Source organism: Cyrtonyx montezumae, unplaced genomic scaffold (genome assembly GCF_038088225.1).
Source record: "Cyrtonyx montezumae isolate F1298 unplaced genomic scaffold, pur_monq_1.0 scaffold_0, whole genome shotgun sequence".
In the NCBI taxonomy this organism is placed as follows: Eukaryota; Metazoa; Chordata; class Aves; order Galliformes; family Odontophoridae; genus Cyrtonyx; species Cyrtonyx montezumae.
This window is the reverse complement of record NW_027071824.1, coordinates 17,085,144-17,103,190: the sequence shown is the minus strand read 5'-3', so window position 1 is coordinate 17,103,190 and position 18,047 is coordinate 17,085,144.

Genomic DNA, 18,047 nt, shown 5'->3' with positions numbered 1-18,047 from the left:
AGGACCCTGTGTGGGAAAAAATGAGCCAAAAGCACCTTGGAAGAGCAGTGTCCTGGCTTTCAGGGGAAGTCATACAGATAGTCAGGGACAGAACAAGAACACAAATGACTGAGGCAGCAGGAGGGGAGCATCTCCCAGCCTCTGTTTTCTATGCCTGGCTAACTGGAGGAAGCAAAAGGCTCCTCAGCATGTCTACCATTTCCTGGCAAATTGCCCGAGTCCAGTCACTCCTGCCTCAGCAGCTGGGGCACACAGCAATAAAATCTATCTGCACTTCAGGCAGTGCTGTCTTCAGTTTCCACAGTTCCCTGAAGGAGAGTGTAGTAGTGGCAGGTGGGTAACACTCAGGCTGCTTACAGTCTGAGGAGACCGTGTCTGCTCAACACGTGTACCATGCCATGGCTTAGCAGATCTCAGGAGACTACACATGGGAAATTATTCCCTGGTTGTCTTCTTTGGGCTACTGTACCCATCAGCTCAGGCGCTTTCCAGATGATTGCAGGCCTGAAGCCTTAGACCTTGGAGCTCTTATGGTCCTCTGCCAGGGCCCCCTGTCCCTGCCTGCATGTGGGTACAAAGGCACAGCTGTCCTGGTTTACAGGCAGGACTTTTACCCCCAGTGGTAGTAGTCTGAAGGTAGAGTGAGATCTGGCAGCCTTTGCAGCCTATTAAAAACTAGCCATATAAAATATGAGTGAGGGAGCAAAATGCAACAACATAAGAGGAGGAAACCACCAATTAGGAGCAGCCCCTGAGGGGTTGCTTTCTCAGGAGCCAGGAGGCACACTGCCAGCAGGGCTTCTGGAGTGGGATGGGGCAGGTTAGGAGGGCAGGATCAGGGGCAGCTTCCTCACCCAGAGAAGAGTCTCTGCAGCTAGGAGGTCTTGCAGTCCCAGAGCTGTTGCCTCTGAGCAGGGCGATAAGAGGTGCTGGCAAAGGGGAAAGAGCAGGAAGAGCGATGGAAAGGTGCACTCTTCCTTAGCCTGAGGTGACCAGCTAGTGGCTGGGAATTGCTTCCTCCAGAAGGAAGCTGGGAGTAGCTTGCAAAGCTCTTCTGGTAGCCAGGTTTCCCACAGGATGGCAAAACTGTGGGTTTGAATGAGGTATCCCCTGCAAAACAAATCCAAAGGTGGTGCCTAGCTCCCAAGGTGGCTTCTTGTGGCTTGATGTGCCAGAGGAGGGGGCCCCACCAGGTATGGGTTTGTAGAAAATAAGGGCACGAGGCTTGTGCTTCATTGTTGGTACCTTGGAGTTATGCAGTTCCTGGGCCATATGGCTGTTGTTGCTGGCTAGGAGTCAAAGTTACTCTCCATTAGAAGTGGTGCAGTGCAGTTTGCAGAGGGACTACTCCTGATATGGAGTGCTGAGAGCTGAACAGCCAGGATGTGGCTTGTGGACCATGTACTTCCTGCTGAATAGGAGTGGGTGTGCAATGTATGTAGCTGTTATTTCATTCTCTTATTTTGCAGTCTTCCTGGAGATGCCCTTTTTTTAGGGACATGCTTAGGCAGTGGGTCCTCCGGAGAGGAAGAAGCAAAATACTTGTCTGTGCCCACTGAGTGACACATCTTGGGTGCTATTTATAGGGACTGTACAGGAGAACATTGTCAGTGTGAGGAGAAATCTGGGCTTGTAGTACAGATTGGGTGAAGTAGGCCTGATCCTGCATGTGTACTGAATGGGCAAGTAATGCCTTCGTTCACCCTTCACCACAGTCAACTCCTTCTTCCCTTGCTTTGTCAGCAGCAGTGGTGCTGCCCTTCATGGAGCAGAACTCTTGTTTCTCAGGATGAGAAATGGTCATGCAAACAGCAGTGAATGTGTGCTGGCAGCTGGATGGGGAGACTGGTGTTGGTCACCAGTTTTGGTAGGATGGAGTTGTTGGAAATGCATGGCCAAGACCATGGGTTTTCCTTCCATGGAAGGAAGGGGCAAGATCCCTCTCATCTGATAGCAGCCTGAATTAAGATGGTTCTAAACTACTCATACTAGTGCTTCCAGCAGCCTGAAGCACCTGAAATAAGCTTCTTTTTAGGATTGCCAATGGGAACTTGGGAGATTTAGGTCCCACTGTCTTCTCAGCAGTGAGGTGACTCACTGACTGCCCAACTGAGCTCCTATGGAGTGCCATTACAAAGGTAGTCAACTCCGATCACAAGAGGTATTGGGTAGGCTCACTGAGGCTCGTTTCTTGTGATCAGAGTTGACTATCCATGTAATGGCACTCTGCAGGAGCTCAGTGCTTCACTTCAGCTCTTTAACTACTGGATTTATCATGGAATCACCAAGGTTGGAAAAGCCCTCTAAGATCCCTTAGTCCAACTGTCAAACTACCACCAATATTTCCCCATTAAACCATGTCCCTCAGTACAAAAATCTAAACATTTCTTGAACACCTCCAGGAATGGTGACTCTACTTGGCAGCCCATTCCAGCACCTGACTGCTCTTTCAGAGAAGAAATTTTCCTAATGTCCAACCTGGTGCAACTTGAGGCCATTCCCTCTATATAAGGACCAGCTGTCCTCACTTAACCTTGTGAGTGAAAGAACACCTAAGCAGTGCTTCAAGTCAGATGTGATGAGAGATGTAGTAATACTGAGCACAGTGGCTGCACAGAATGCTGTGGGTAATATGGCACAGAGCATTTTGAAGGTGCTGTAAGTGAACATTGTTTAAATGTTTGCTTGGCTTGTAGTGGGGACCGAGGTTTCAATCTCTGGCATCCTGGACATTTTCCACTTCCTTCATATTGCTGCGTGGAGTTGCTCTTCCTCTGTCCAAGAGAGCTGTTTTATGTAGTGTAAGTGATTCAGTGTGTTTTAGGCAAGGGATCTGAGCACAGGTCTCATCCTGTCAGAGGAACCATGTCAGTGTAATGAATGAGTCTCTCAAATCCATTTGATGCAGATCTTGAATCTGGGTCTCCCTCCATCCCTTGAGTATCTCACTTTGATCTGTGTGATCTGTTAGCATTGGAAAGTTTCCATAAAAAGGTTCATTTCCAGTAAATTTATTTTCTTCCTTTTGGGGAAAAAATCTTACTGAGAAATACCAGATTAGATCTAGTAGAGACATGTTAGCCTTCCTTCCAGACACAATCTGCATTAGAAATCATCCCACACTAGCTGAATCTCATAGAAATCACACCAGAAAGTTATCATTTTGTCTACTAGTATATGCAAGAGAAAAGCCATATAGGAGCCCTAGTTTGGTACACTAGGTAACAGAAATCAGGCTATGTAATATTTTCTGCCTGACTATCTATAGCTAATAGTAAAAATATGATGAAAAGGGAAACAAGACGTGTACAGATCTGGAAGGATATCTTCTGAGTCATTGCAGCGCGAGGCAGAAAGTTCTGGTGACTGAAGAGTTGGCACTTTCCCTTGCTGAACCCAATGGCACTTTAGTTCCAGGAGAAATTCATTTATGTTTCTGGAAGGATACTTCTTGTGACACACAGTCTGTTTTATAGATCCTGTGGACTGCAACTGCTTGGATGTAATTATATTAATTAACAATGGGAACCTTTATTCCTTCTCTTCCACTCCCTTTTAGAGTGGTATTCTGTTGTTGTGCTTCTGTAGCTGTTCCTCTTCCTCTCCCCTTCCCCTATCCCTTTCTCTTGCCACGTGCCTGTATGTCCCACTTGCCCACTGCCCAGGTACATCTGGGGAAGCACAGATGTGTCTCCAATTGAAAATACTGCTGTGGCTCATTGAAAGTGTTCCAGCAGCAGATAAAACCTTATATTTAATAGCCAAATCAACAAAAATCCTCTAAGTTGGGGTTTCATTTCATTTCTCTTTGCCTTTAGCAGAAGCAGCTAAAGGACTTCCAGTTGGTTGCCTGATTAGCCAGGGTGTCTTGCAACAGGTCTGCTGAAATTGCGTGAGCAGCAGCAGTCGTGGTTGTTGCACTGGTGAGCTAAAGAGAGCACTTGAAGCTTTCGAGCAGCTATGACACAGTCCTGAGAAAGAACTAACATATGGAAACCATGCAGACCGTCCCTGGCCTGCTGGCTGACCACCTCTGCCAAGCCTGGCTGTAGGAGTGATGTCAGCGAGTCACTCTATGGGGTTCTGGAGAGCAGTGAAATGCACCTAGTGAAGTCAGTGATGACATTTCTAGTCCTGGGGAGTTACATGACCATGGATCGCCCCCACTCCTATTCTGTTGGACGTGAATCTGGCAGCAGGACCCTTGAAGTCATGACTTGAGCTCCCTCAAGTACAACTCATTATATCTGGGAACAGAGCCAAGGGGGATCGAAGGAGATTTCAACTGGTGTGAATCCCAGCTGCACGTCTGCTTAGCAACACAGATTTTCCTAAGTATGTTTTCCATGGCCTTGCTCTCTCTCCTGGTTTTTGTCACTGTTGTTGCATGCAGAGTCCCATGTGGGAGCTAAAGCCTCCCGCTGGAGCACTGGCCCACTGTGGCTGAGGTAGTTGTTGAAATGCTGAAAGTATCAGCCACGGGTCTCTGCTTGTTGCCTCCCAGGTGCTGCTCCTCACAACTGAGCAGTGGGAGCTGCATTTGCAGTAGGCACTCTGGCAGTGAGCAGCTTCTCATTTTCTAAGAAGTCACCCAATGCCTGATGCTCTCTATCTGCATCTGCTGAGGAGCTGTTTTGCCACATGTAATATGCCAAATGGTGAAGACCTGAGAGCAGATAAAGCTTTGAGGGTACAAACACTCAACCCACACAAGTTAGAGGTAATCATAGATTCAGTTTGAGTCAAAGGTTTTTCCTGCATCTATCTGAGATGTACCTGAGCTCAGATCCACCTGGAGTTGGGCTGGGCGTGAGCTGAGGATCCTGAGCCTTTTCTTTTAAGGAGCAATGTATATGAATGAAGCCAGACTTGCTTTTTGCTTTGTCCTAGACACCTCCACAACCCTTACTGGATCAATAGGTGGAACAAGACTTATTCCAAAGAGTGAAGCCAAAGGACTGGAGCAGGACTCCAGGGCTCTCCTCCCAGCACTGGGAGAGGAATTAACCTAATGTATAAAGCAAGCACCAGGGGCAGGATTGTTGGAATCTTGTCCTAGCAGTGGTAGGGGTGTGAATTTGGGTGGCCAGAAGTAGCCCTATCCATAACAGAGAGTCTTTTTCTGATTGTAGAGGCAGAGAACATGGGTCAGGACTTATCAGCGTTATGGTCAAACCACCCAGAAGCTTTGTTTGACTTTGATTCTGATCTGAGTTCATTCAGCTTTTGTCTGAGGCCAGATCTGAACCCACTCCTTTCCTTTTGAAATTGTTTTCCGCTGTTGGCATAAATGGGAAAAAAAGAATGACTTCATTTTACATCCCTGAGTAAACAGATCCCACTCCATCCCCAGAAAATGAAAGCTGAGGATTCATATTCCTCAGGACCACAGCAGATGAATCAGAGCTGGTCTTTCCTTGTCTCTGAGGCTGACAAGGGAAAGAGAGTTGCAACAGGACAGCAGACAAGAGGAAGCAGAGTCAGAAGCTGGAGCCTGTGTGCTCGACGTGAGTGCAGCTGAGGAGGAGGGAGACCTCAGCTCCGTGCCTCCCGATAGCTCAGCTGTTGAGTCAGCTGGGTCTGGGGCTTGGTGAAGCAGCGAGGGGGCAGGGGTGAGCAAAAAGCTGAGAGCGTGCGTGTGTGAGAAGAGACGTTTCACCTCTGGCGTTTGGCCAAAGGAGCGGCTATGTTACTGCAGCCCTTGGAGACACACTTACAAGCACGCATGCTGGCTTGCACACGCACACCCTTGCCCACAACCACGTCCCACTAACAGCACATGGGGGCTTCTCTGAGAGGCCAGACGTGGTTTGTGCTGGTCCCTGCTAATGACCAACATCTGGCAAGATGGCTGGAGTGGAAAGCCAGCTGGGGCTGGTGAGCCCTTTCCTTTGTTATGAGTGAAAGGGAGGGTTGATCAGACAAGGCTGGAGAGGACTTCTCTAAAAGCAGCCTGCAAACGCTCCTGATTCCTCTGCAGAGAGGAGTAGTTGAGCTGCTCTCTGCTTTTATGTTTGTGCTGTAAAGAGTTGCGGAAAGACAATGGCATGAAGTCCACAAACCAGAGGTCCTTGGCTGTACCATACCATAATATCCAAGCAAGTTTTGCCTGCCCAGCCTGGCTTTGCCTAAAGGCCTTAGCATAGATATGGAAGCAGAGATATCCTTGACAGATGTTGTTAGGGAGGATTGCTAGCATGAAGAGGGGATTTCTGAAAATGAATGTGGGTGGTTTATGGATTTGGGCACCACACCCCATCTCACCCCTGGAGGTTATCTTCAGAGGGCAAGAAGCTTGCACCTTACGAAGGATGGAACATCCCGGTCCTTCATGTTGGAGCTCCAGGCAGTAGGAAGCCTCCCACATGTCTCAGCCTGCCTGAGCACAGGCTGCAGCTGCCCTGAGACAGCTCTCAGCAAACATGCCAAAGGCTTTCTGGGCATCCGAGCAGTGATATTATCCAGCCTCGCTGTTACCATAGCCTTATTCTTGGGAGTACAGGTTGGAGGGCTGTCAGAGAGGGAGATAAAGATTGAGGGTGTGGAAAGGTAAAGGAAAGAGAAATTAAGTAGAAATTTTTGTGAATGTTGTTTCTGCAGTGCTGAGCCTTGTGAACTTGACATTCTTCCCACTTTCTTATCATCTCACCATCATTCACCCACACTGTAAGGCATGGGGGCAGTGAGTGCTGTAGGGAATGTCAGAGTCCTTTTCCCTAGTGCTGCACTCAAACCAAAGCTCTCTGCCACTTGGGCTCAGCGAGGCTGAGCTCTGCCTTAGCTCTCTGGCTTCCAGATTGAATTTGGGACCACAGAGGAAGGCTGAGGTTACAATGTGGCCATGTACCTAATTATTCCCCCGGATTTGCGTATTCATGGCATGCCATCACCAGACACTCTCCACATGTCCCACTTGCTCACCACTGACTCAGAAGAGACTGGAAAAAAGTCTCACTCTGATGCTGTGATGAAGATGTAAATGCTTCCTAGTAAACTAGGAGTAGCGCATGTGAGCAGCCAGTTGGGTCATTTGGTGTGTGACATTGCTGGGCTGATGGCTGGCATGTTTACTGGATGACTACGTCAAGTTCAGGGAAGACCTTCATGACATCTTTGAGGTTGTTTTGAGATGATATTCATTTGTTCTGGGGAGGATGGCTTGACCTCCCTCCGCCTCCTTTCAAGCTCATCAGACAAGCATTGGGCAATCAAAGTCATAAATCCCAGGTACTGAGGAAATGGGATAATTCTTGTTAAATAGCATGACATTTCTTCTAAGAAGAAAGGAATTCATCCTGCTGCATGTTCAGTGGGGAGCACTCTTTGAAGGTCAGTTTGTCTGGGGGACCATGACAAGGCTGTGAGCTTGTGGTGAGCAGGGATGAAGCCATCACCATCCTCCCTCCTTACCAGGTACTCCTGTGAGTTTGCATATGGGCACTAAGCCTGCTGAGGGAACCATCCCCCTCCCACCTGAAAGTCTGGGAGGGAAGTCCTGTCCCCTTGCTCAGAGCCAGAGGGGTATCCTTGCAGCACACATGGGCTGGTGGTTCCTCTCCCTTTGGATGCTCAGGATGCTGTCAGTGGGCAGTGATCTGAAGCTCGGGCAAGAAACTGGCTATTCCTGTGCTTTGTGTCCTCTCTTCGAAGGCCCCCCCTTTGAAGGAGCCAGTGGTGGCTTGGCTGTGGAATCAGGAGATCTTTGCACCTTTATACCTCACCTCTTTTGCACTTGCACACTTTGCTAGAGGGCCAGATAGCAAGGGAGAGGTCTCTGATCTCTAGATGTATCAGACAGGAAGCACTGGAGAGGAAGAACTTCAACCTGGTGAATAAATGGATCCCAGCCATGTTCTTGTAAGCTCTAGTGGAAACCAATTTTTTTTAGATGGAGTAGCTAAGGGCCTACAGGATGTAACTAGGATCTAATACCACAACCAGGGCTGCTATGCTGATGTCCTCTCTCCTTGACCTTTAATGAACAAAGGAGCAAAGGAAGGATCTTAGTGAAGGGAGTGGGCAGGGAGCTATGGGGACATCTTCATCCAGCCTGTGCAGCTTCTTCCTGACCACTGACCCTCATTTCATTGTTTGGACGTACCTGCTGCCAAATGCAGGTCCCAGTATGCTGAATGTTTGGGCTGCAGGGAGCTCCAAGAAGCTCCAGAGCAGGCCTCCAGTTGGGGGATGCTGCAAGTCAGACCCATAGGGGAATTTGAAATTTAAACTGCTACTGAAACTAGTTCTCTTACTTCTGAGCACTGTGGTAGCTTGTCAACTCAGGTATGCTGCTGTAGAACCAGATGCAGCTGAGCCTGAGTCCTGCTTCAGTGAAGTGGTGGCAGACAGAAACACTGAAGCCTACAGAGATCAAGTTAATTTTAGAAGCACATGAGTTCAGAAAGTTCACCCAAACTCAAAAAACCTGTGAGACTACAGCAAGAGACAGCAAGCTCCTGACTCTCCTGTTTGGCTGAGCAGTGAGCTACTGGGGGATCTGTGGGACAGAAACCTCCAGAAAGAGCAAAAGTGGGACCCAAAAAGCTGATGGTGGGACATAGGGATTGACTTGACTGGATTGTTTTGGCCTTAAGAGTCTTTCTTGAACACTCAGATCCGGACAGTGACAAGTGAAAGAAGAGGGGCCTGGGTGAGGAAAAAATGGTGTAAGGAGGCATGGATGTCTCAGTTGGAGTTGGGATGAACGAGTGCCAGCATTTTTCCCCACCAGGTTATTACTTAGCAAAAGCAGTTGCTGAAACATGAGCCTCCCACCGTGGCCTCTCAGACTTGGCCAGAGAATGTGCCAGGAGCATTTGTGGCCTGAAAGCCCTGGCAACAACGGTTGTCTGCATCATGGATGGGTGTTCAGGTGCGTGACTGAGTAGGGGTGAATCTGGTTCCCAAGCGTAAAAGTTGGTTTAATGCCCTCTCCACAGGTTATTAGCTTGCTGGAGGATCAAGCTGGTGTGTCGGGCTGGGAAGCTGTGCTGAGAGCACTCATGTGAACAGGAGCTTGAGTTTAACTCTGCAGGTGGCAAGAGTGTGCTGAGGAGCTGAAACCAGGTGTCTGGCAAGACAGCCCCATTCCTGACCTCAAAAGTGGCTGTGGCTTTCTGCCAGCCCGAGTAGGGGGCACAGGGGCCATGATGATCCTATTCCTTGTACCTCCAAAGGAGAGAGTGAGACCAGCAGGGGCTTCCCCTGCATCCCATAGTGATGCAGGCAGGCTCCCCAGCTGCAGCCTGGGCTGGATGCCATGCTGGTGAGGATTCTCTGAGTCACGGGGTGTCTGCACGCTGCACAGCCTGGCCCCACACAGCAGGCAGTATGCCTGCAAGCCCTCATCACAGCCTGCACGTAAACGGCCCCTCCGGATGTCTGTCCTCTGCATCACAGAGGTCAGGTTCCTGTGGTGGGATTTCCCTGTGCACGGCATAGAGGTTTGCATGGAGAGAAACTTCCCTGAGGCTAGAAATAGTCTCCGAGGCATGCTAAGATGAGCTAGAATGAGTGATGGAGGTGCACTGACCCCCTGCTGCTCTCACTGGACGTCATCTTGGCCTTCCCCATCCCCAGCCTTGGCTGCTGGCAGTGCTGCTAGCACAGCTATGGGGCTTGGGATCACCCAACAGCAGGGGGCTGGTAGAGCAGCCATTCTTCTAGGAATGTTTCTGAGCAGGAGTGTCCCGGGGGTGCTTTGCTGCACTTTACAGGGTCGGTCCCTGAGCACATGGACAGATGTCCTGGGGCTGCTGCTCCCCACGTGCAGTGTCTCTTATCTGCAGCACCCAGCAATCATGGCAGCTGGGTTGCATGTAAGACACGGGAGAAGCATGGAACTGTATGCACTGGGCCCTCTGGGTGAGCACAGGGAGGATGCTCACCCCCCTAAGCTGCCTCTCACTCGCTGCGGGTGGGAGGGAGAAGTACTTTAGCATGGGCCACGTGTGGATGCCAAACAAGCAGCCAGCAGAAAGGCAAATATTTTGGCTACCCCAACACATCTGTTTAGAAGCAGCTCAACCCCAATTTTAAACAAAATCGGGAAGAAAAGGCTTTAATTGAAGACATGTCCCTCAGAACGCAAGCTCTTGGCTGGGGCCCAGCATTGGCAGCTCTGTTGGGAGATTATGTGTCACACAGATGAGACTATAGCCCAGGCTAGCACCCCATGTTGCTTTTGAGATGGCCACATGTACTCTGTGGAAGCAGAGGGAGGATCTGTGCAGATACAGTGCTCTCACGCAGCACATACACCCCCAGTATCACTCCTCCCCACCACCCTGCCTGCCTTTTGGCAAAGCAGTATCCTTTTGCTTGGGATGTAGAGCTCCATCTCAGTGGTTGGTAGCTCCTGTCCTACTCTTTCTTCATTTTTCAAGGGAAGGAATCAACCCCAGGGATCCTGAAATGGATCAGCTGTTTTCCCAGCAGCCCCTGGCTCTGTGTGTGGGACTGAGATTATCAGATTGGGAACAGCTGATCCCAATGTGTTGACAAACTCATTAAGAATCAGTGACAGCTTAGGCACTACTTTCTTGGTAGACAATTTTGGCTGACCTCAGACCTTGTCAAATCTCTCCTGTACCCAGAGGCAAAACTGCAGAAACAGCTTCAGGTGAGAAACTTGTGTGAGTAACAGAAACAGGAGGTGGCCTGAGCTTTCCATCTGTTTCCTGGTGAGCTTTGTGGCTAAACTCAGGGTAAATGATGCCTAAGTTATGGCTGTGACAGGGGCTGTGTCTCCTGTCTCTTAGGGGAGGAACTGGGAGCCCAGGAACCACCAGAACCTCCTGTGCTGCTGCACACAGTAGGGGGTAAATCTCCCAGGGGTGGGTCCTAGCTTCCCATTAGGATCCCCCTGAGGTGTCACCAGGGCTGCCCTGGTGTTAGCTAAAGGGAATGTTCCCACAGATGCCCTACCCCTGCTGGAGCAGGCTGCACTCTAGCAGGGAGAGAGGCAATGGTTAATTGCTGCACCCTGGTTCTTGCATGGCCTCCTCTGCTGTATGCAGCCAGCCAGCATCCAGGATGTAATAAGCGTTAATGCTGGCTTCCCAGATGGAGGCAATGGGGGCAGGGAGTGTCTCAGAGGAAACCCTCAGCTCATGTCAATCAGTGTAACTTTTTATTTTACAGATCACGCTGCACAACGCTTCCAAGTATGAACAAATCTAAATGAAGACAGCTGGCAGAGGCTCTTGTCATCTAACTCCTTCCAGATGTGTACTCATACGCCACAGTTCTTGACTGGTGACATTTCTGAGGGAATCCTTGGGGACACGGTGCTGATGGAGTAGGAGAGGGGCATGCTAGAAACCTGTTGGTGGGCAGGCATTATCCCCTATGGGGCTGAGGCCTGGAGCCCCTGCCTGGGGGGGCCCTCACCATCCCTCCTGGGGTCAGCAGGGCTCAGTGGGTTGTGCAGGGGTTGCCCCGCAGGGCACATGGGCATCTCTCTTTGCATACAGCTACTTAATCCAGAGTAGTGTCCTGTGGAGATAGCTGCTTCATGGCCTGGAATCCAGACAGCCACACTTAGGACAGTTGTGCTGGAGTGAATTAGTGATGTTTTCTGATAATGAATTGAGGTTGAAGTGTTTATGCTGCTTCCAGCCTGGGAGCCTATTCAGGTCTCCCTGCATGGTGTCTCTCTGCACTGCAGGGATGTCTGAAATCAGTCTGGGTGGGAAGATTTGTAAATTCTGCTGCCCTCCCACTGAGGTATTTACCCCTCACATCCCCAGTTTATGTTCCTGCACGGCCTGGGTTGTGCTGGAGCCATGCACAGTTTCCAGTGGGTTTAGTTCTCACACTTCTGTGGGTAGGCTGTGTCAGCTTTGCAATCTGGGTCCTGAAGGCTGCTTGGTGGCTAAAAAAGGATGGGTCAGGAATCAGGGTGACTAAGTTGGGTGATCCCTCCAACCTCAAGTGCGAGATTGCATTGCCTTCTTCATGCTATCTTTCTCAAAATGCAGCAGCCTGGGTCCAGGCTTGTTTCTTAGATGAAGTAGTTATTTTGGGTCTTCCTGTGGCCCCTGTTCTCTTCCCCTCCCTCTCCACACCTTTACAATTAACCTCTGAACTCCAGTTAATCCTAGGATTAGTATGTCATAGGCTGTCAGATGGAGCTCTTGCCACCTCTGGTGCTGCCTCAGCATCCCTGGCAGGGAGGTCTGGAAAGCCATGTCCCCTCTGGGGAAGGAGGTAGCTCCTAATGGATGTGGGTGGCCAGAGCTGGCAGATGGTGAGGGTTAATCTGGTCTCACCTGCATCTGAGGTGATCTCCCAAGGAGCCCGTGCCTGCCTGAGGGAAGAATCTTGCACTCAGGGATGGGGGGACTGCTTCAGGCCCACGTTCTTCAGGGCAGAGCGAGCTGCATGGAGAAGGGAAAATCTGCTGGGTGGGCATTAGCTGGTAGTTTTTGGTGTGGTCTCTCCTCCAGGACCAGCAAGATGAAGCTGGTTACATGCATGGGACACCTGAGCTGGCATGCTGTGCTCACAGTGAGATGTGTGGGGGTCTGATCATCCTGGGAACATTTTATGCTCATGAGCCCCTCCAGAGGCCCACCTGGGGCACCTCACTTAAAGATGCCTCTGGCTCCCAAAGGTTGATCCAGCCCTGCCTCTGGCTTGCACAGGTGCTCGGTGAGCATGGTGGGCTCAGTGTGTGGGACAGTGTGCATTAAGCAGCCACAGGACAGTGCTTTCTGTCTCCACTGTCACACTGTCAAACAGTACACTGATGGTGTCCCAGCTGCAGTTGTGGCTCTGCCCTGAGACATTCCAAGCCCCGGCTGAATGTGCTGTCCCTACAATGGGTCATGCTGAACTTTATTCTGCATGGAGAGCTTTGCTATAGGGGTGATGCGCTGTAAGTGCAAAACTGGGCATTGCACTTTAATCCTATGTGAGGCCCTCACGGGTTTTGGTCACACTCTTGGGCTAGAGGGGATTTGGGGTTGGGGGGAACTTTGCCATATCCTCACCCTTCCCAGTGCTGGTGCTGAAGGGGACGTGGGGGAAGGAGAGCTCAGGAAATAGCACTACTAAACATGTTCCTCAGGGGATGTCAGACCTGATTCTTGTGATAACAGGGGGAGCTCCAGGCTGCACCCTGAGTCTCGGGTTGTGCTCTGTTTGTAAACAAAGTGAAAGAAAGTGTGGGTAGAAGGCTGGGAGGGTCCTGCTGCTGCCTTGTGGGGAGCGGGCGCTGGGCAAGCCTCAGGCAAGCGCTGGGGAATCCCCAGCTGCAGGGAGGAAAACTGCTGGGAAGCGGCACTGGCAGCTTCTGTGAAACGCTTTCTTTCATTCATCGCTGGCCAGGCGGGAACCAGTGCTGGCAGAAGGCAGCGAGGGGATGTGTTTCATTCCCAGCAGCGCTGGTGGGGGCTGGTTTTGATCAGAAGTGATCTGGCGCTGGACCTCAGTAGAGCCGATGGCTGCAGCCTGTAGTGCCGTGCAGCCGGGGGAGGCCAGCGGGTGTTTGCATCTGAAGGGGCCTCGTGGTTGAACAGCTTCCAAGGCGGCTTCCTTGCCTCCTTTTTATCGCCACTATTATTTTTTAATAAACTTCCCCTGTTAGCTTCTAAAGCCATTGTGGCTGAGGGGCCTGGGAATTCATTTCCTCTCGCTGGCCACTGGCTCAGCCCACTGGCCAGCTCAGTGCTGTTGTGAAGGCTTGACCCTGTGCATGAGGACCGAGGTGCTTTGGTATGCTGTGGAGAGGAATCTTGCCCTGTGGGTTAAATAAAATCAGGGGAACAGCGGGAGCACAACACTCCTTGTGCATTGTGCAGGGCAGGGGGAGTGTTTCATTCTCTCTTTGACTTCACTCTCCCCTGGATCTGCTAAGAGGGTTTCCTCCAGTCCTCAAGCAGATCATCTGTGTTGTTAGTAGCAATAATCAAAGCACTAGTATTAATATTAGTGCTCACTATTTGCTGCTGTTTGTGTAACTAAACATAAAGGAGCCCAAGCCTTCACAAAGCAGTGATACTGCTGATGCCAGCAGCTCATCTTTCTGCCAGCTCCTGCATTTTTTCTCCCTTTTCTCCCCAGAAAGCTCTGCCTGCCCTGCTGCTAGTGCTTAGGCTTCAGGGGGCAACGCTGTGAGTCCTGCAGGGAGATGAGCAAGTCTGGGGGAACCCAGGATGGGGTGCACTCGAGTCCTGAGCTGGCAAAAAAGCCACTGTGGCAGAGATGCTCAGCCTGGGGAGGCCACTTCCAGCATGACTGAGAGTGATTCTGTCACTGCCAGAGGGCACTGTGCATTCAAGGTTCATTCATTGGAAACCCACACTGATGCAGGGAGTAGGCAGCAGTGCCAGGGAAGGCAGGTGTGAGCAGGAAAGGTGTTGGGGTCCCATTAAGGGACCAGTCCCAGCAGGCAGAGGGTTTCCCAGCCCAGGGTAAGCACTGGACCCAGAAATGGCACATGTTCCATCTCTGCTGGCTCTGAGTCCTCACTGACTTCACTAGAGCTGAAAGGCTTCTATACAGTCCTGCTTGCTGGAGCTCTGTGAGGAAGCAAGTGCTAACAACCTCCTATGCACCTTATTCCCTTCCTCCTCTGCCTTCCCCACAGAGGCTCTTTGCCCTTGCTGCACCACCTCACATTCTTGTCCAGTGTTGTTGCTGTCTGGCTTTGAGGAGTATGTGCTGCTTTGCTTACCTTCCTGTGCTCAGTCCCTTCTCTTCCCAGCTGATATGCTGAAGATAACGTATCTCCCCTCCCCTTGCCTTGTTCCCCTTTCACTGTATGTATTTCTCTCTCTATTCATCCCCATGACTGAAACTTGGCAGAGAATTCAGAAACAAGCTTAGTATTCAAAATGACAGCCCCAAAGACAGTCCAGAATTGGAGGTGTGAGAATGTGCTCTATGCTGACCTCCATCATTTTCATGTCAGCTGTGAATGAGCTTCCTTCTCCCCTTGCTACAGCCACAGGGTACCCTGGGCTGAGGGGGCTGAGGCTGAAATGTCAAGAGATTGAACTCCAGGCAGATAACAGGGATTGTTGTACAACCCTGGAACCCAGCCAAGCACTAAAGTGCAGGATGTATGTCATACCTTTAATAACCAATGAGCAGCATTTGCCAAATGCTCCATCAGGTGCACCAGGCAGTGCTGGTTAGCCATTTGGAGCCAAGATCTGAAGTGGCTTTGGTTGGGAACAAGGGCAGTGGTGAGGAGGTGGACATGTGGTCAGGAGAAACCCAGTGCAGTCTGCTACGAGTCAGTGATCAGATCTGGCACAGCAAGAGAATGATTTTCGGTAGCTGCCTGACCATGCCTTCAGCTTCCGTCACTCTCCCTTGGTGTGGCTCTGGTGGCATTTTTATAGCATGAAACCATGGCATCTTGTTTGTGCCGCTGCTATGGGCAAGACTGCACTTTGATGTGCTGTAGTTTTGTTCCTGCAGTTCCCCAGAGAGATGTCTTTTAGGCAACATCCCAGCTTCCCCATGGGGTAGTGCAGATGAGAGGCATCATTAAGTCTAGAGCAGATACGAGGGAAAAGTATAACTGTTCCTAGCTGAAGTTGCCTAGTCTTGGGCTTGGTGGGACTGAGGTGATGTGAGCAGTCTGCTCAGAGCAGGTCGTTGGGAGTTCAGATAAGGCAGATCTCAGGACTCACAAGGACAGGTAGTCTTAATTAGCCACCCTTCTCCTTTGTTTTCTGAATGTGCGGGCAGTGGCCAGAACATCTGAGGCTTGCTTGATATTACTCAGAGTTGTAAAAGTGCCTCCTGGGTTCTGTTAGGAAATCTCTGGTGTCTCCCATGAGGGATCTTGGGCAGCCTCAGCTCCCTGGTTGACTTCAGGCATCCACCAGCATGCTTTAAGGGAAACCAGTCTGGAGAGTTAGTTGTGATGGCCCCTGGAAGCCACCATCTCGCAAGCGGAAAGGAGCTTTATGAGCATTACTGGAAGCTGCTGTGGCTGAGTTACCAGAAATAAACCACTTCAATTTGTGGCCGATTGCTCGCAGACCACTGCATTTCCCACTCTGGTAGCTGGGCCACCTTTCTATTGCCTTTGCTTCTTAAGGAGATGTTCTGTAAATGTCACCCACTGCTCTTGGTGCTTAGAGTAGAGGTGGCAGTGAGGCAGGAAGATAAAGGTGGGAGCCTTGCTGAAGCTTCCTGTTAGCAGGAAGGGCCTATTTTTTATTTCATTGCGGGGGGCAGAGAGGGGGAAGTGCCTTTTCTGGGAACTTCTGTGTTTCCAAAGGACTTGCAAGAATAGCTCCTAATTCGCAGGCAATTGCAGGGCTTGGGGCAGGAGATAGCTGGAATGAGAGGGCTCTACCCACAGCCCAGGAGCAGAGGATGTGTCCCTGCAGAGGAACAGATGCCTCAAACTGAGGCTTTGTATGCATGGGGGTGGCCAGATAAGTGGCCTTTGTGCAAATGCTTCCATGCCATTCTCCTTCTTGTCTTTAACTTTAATTAAGCTGCACGTTTGACTCATGAGCTGTGTTAACCTTCTTCCCACCAGGAAGCATGAGGCCTGATGCCTACACAGTCATCAGCATCTTTCTTTTCCCACCACTCCTGGTGAATGGGGACACGAGTAGTTAGCCCTGGCTCCCAGGGGAAAACTGGATGAGGAGGGATTTGCTTTCTGTGTGCAGAGGAGAGGGTCCTGAGCCCAGTGCTTTAACCCCAAATCTGTGTTTTCTCCTCCATGGGAATACCTGGCAAAGAGGCAAAGTTTCATGGGCTCAGGGAAAAAGCTGTGACTGGTACCACCACTGGGTTAGGATGGAGCATCATCTGACAGTTCAGAAGTCCTGCTAACTTCCTTCACAAGCCTTTGGGCTTGGTGGAGCTGGAGACCCCACCTCTAGACCTGTCTGCTGCAGGGATGGGACCTACCTTCTCCACCAGGCTTCTTGCTCAAAGGCTCTAGGTGGGAAGAACAGTGAGCAGCCTCTGGACCTGAGACAGAGCAGGAAAGTGGGCAGGGTATAGACCCAGAGGACAACAAAGAGAGAATTGCCCATCCTTGAACCAGCAGAAGGTGGCAAATATTTTACCTTCATCCCAGAGGATCTCAGGACAAACCCAATTTCCTCACTCAGCTGATGGAGGACATAGGAACTTGTTCAAAGGGCTCTATCCACTCATCCACACAAAAACACACCTCTCTCAGTTATTTCCATTTTGCTGCTGAGCTATGAAGTTCCCAGGAATCCAAGAGTGGGGAAAAACACTTGGCCTCAGCTTCTGGCTGGGCTGTGCGGTGTGTGTGTCAGTGATTCGGGTGCAATCAGTTTTCCTTTGGTCAATAAGCTTCTTCCGTTGTTTGGGTGGGCCTTGCACAAGCCTTTGAGGCAGAGCAAGGGCTTTTTTAGAAAGTGGAATATATGACTGTGAAACCACAAGAGTGATGGAGGGTCTCAGCCGTGGGTAGAGGAGCCAAAACAGCTCCCGGCTGTCAGGATATTAGTCACTATCACTATCGCTTTCCTGGCGTTCAGCTCCCTGCTATCCACCTTTTGTCAGCAGCCTAATGCTCTGTGAATCATGTAGTGGGGTTTTGGGAAGACCACGCTTTCCTCTCTATCTGAACAGTTCCTAGGGCCTGACGACTACTACTGTGACATAAAAAAAAATGTCGGTAAAGTAACCACAACACACTCATTTTGGAAACAGAAGAATTCAAATGGACAGTTTCCCTTTATACTTAGGAGTAAAGCCACAGGTCCTGAAAAAGCTCCAGCTGGTATGAGGCTGAGCACATGTAAGAATTGGAGAATATCTGATCTACGATATTAGGAAAAGCTATCCAACTGCTGGAGCAAGCAACCTAGAAATGGAGTTCCTTCCTGTGGTGTTTTTGGAGAGGTCTAGACTGATATATCCCAGATAGAACTGATGATGCTCAAGTAAATTGCCTTTCATGTTTATATGCCTATGACTCATTCTACTTCCCATCCTGGAACATAGATCAGTGTTTAATGTCTGTTTTTAGATTGAGAGCTCTCTGATGGGCTCAGCTGATCCCAGTGTGCTGCACCCATCCATGTCCA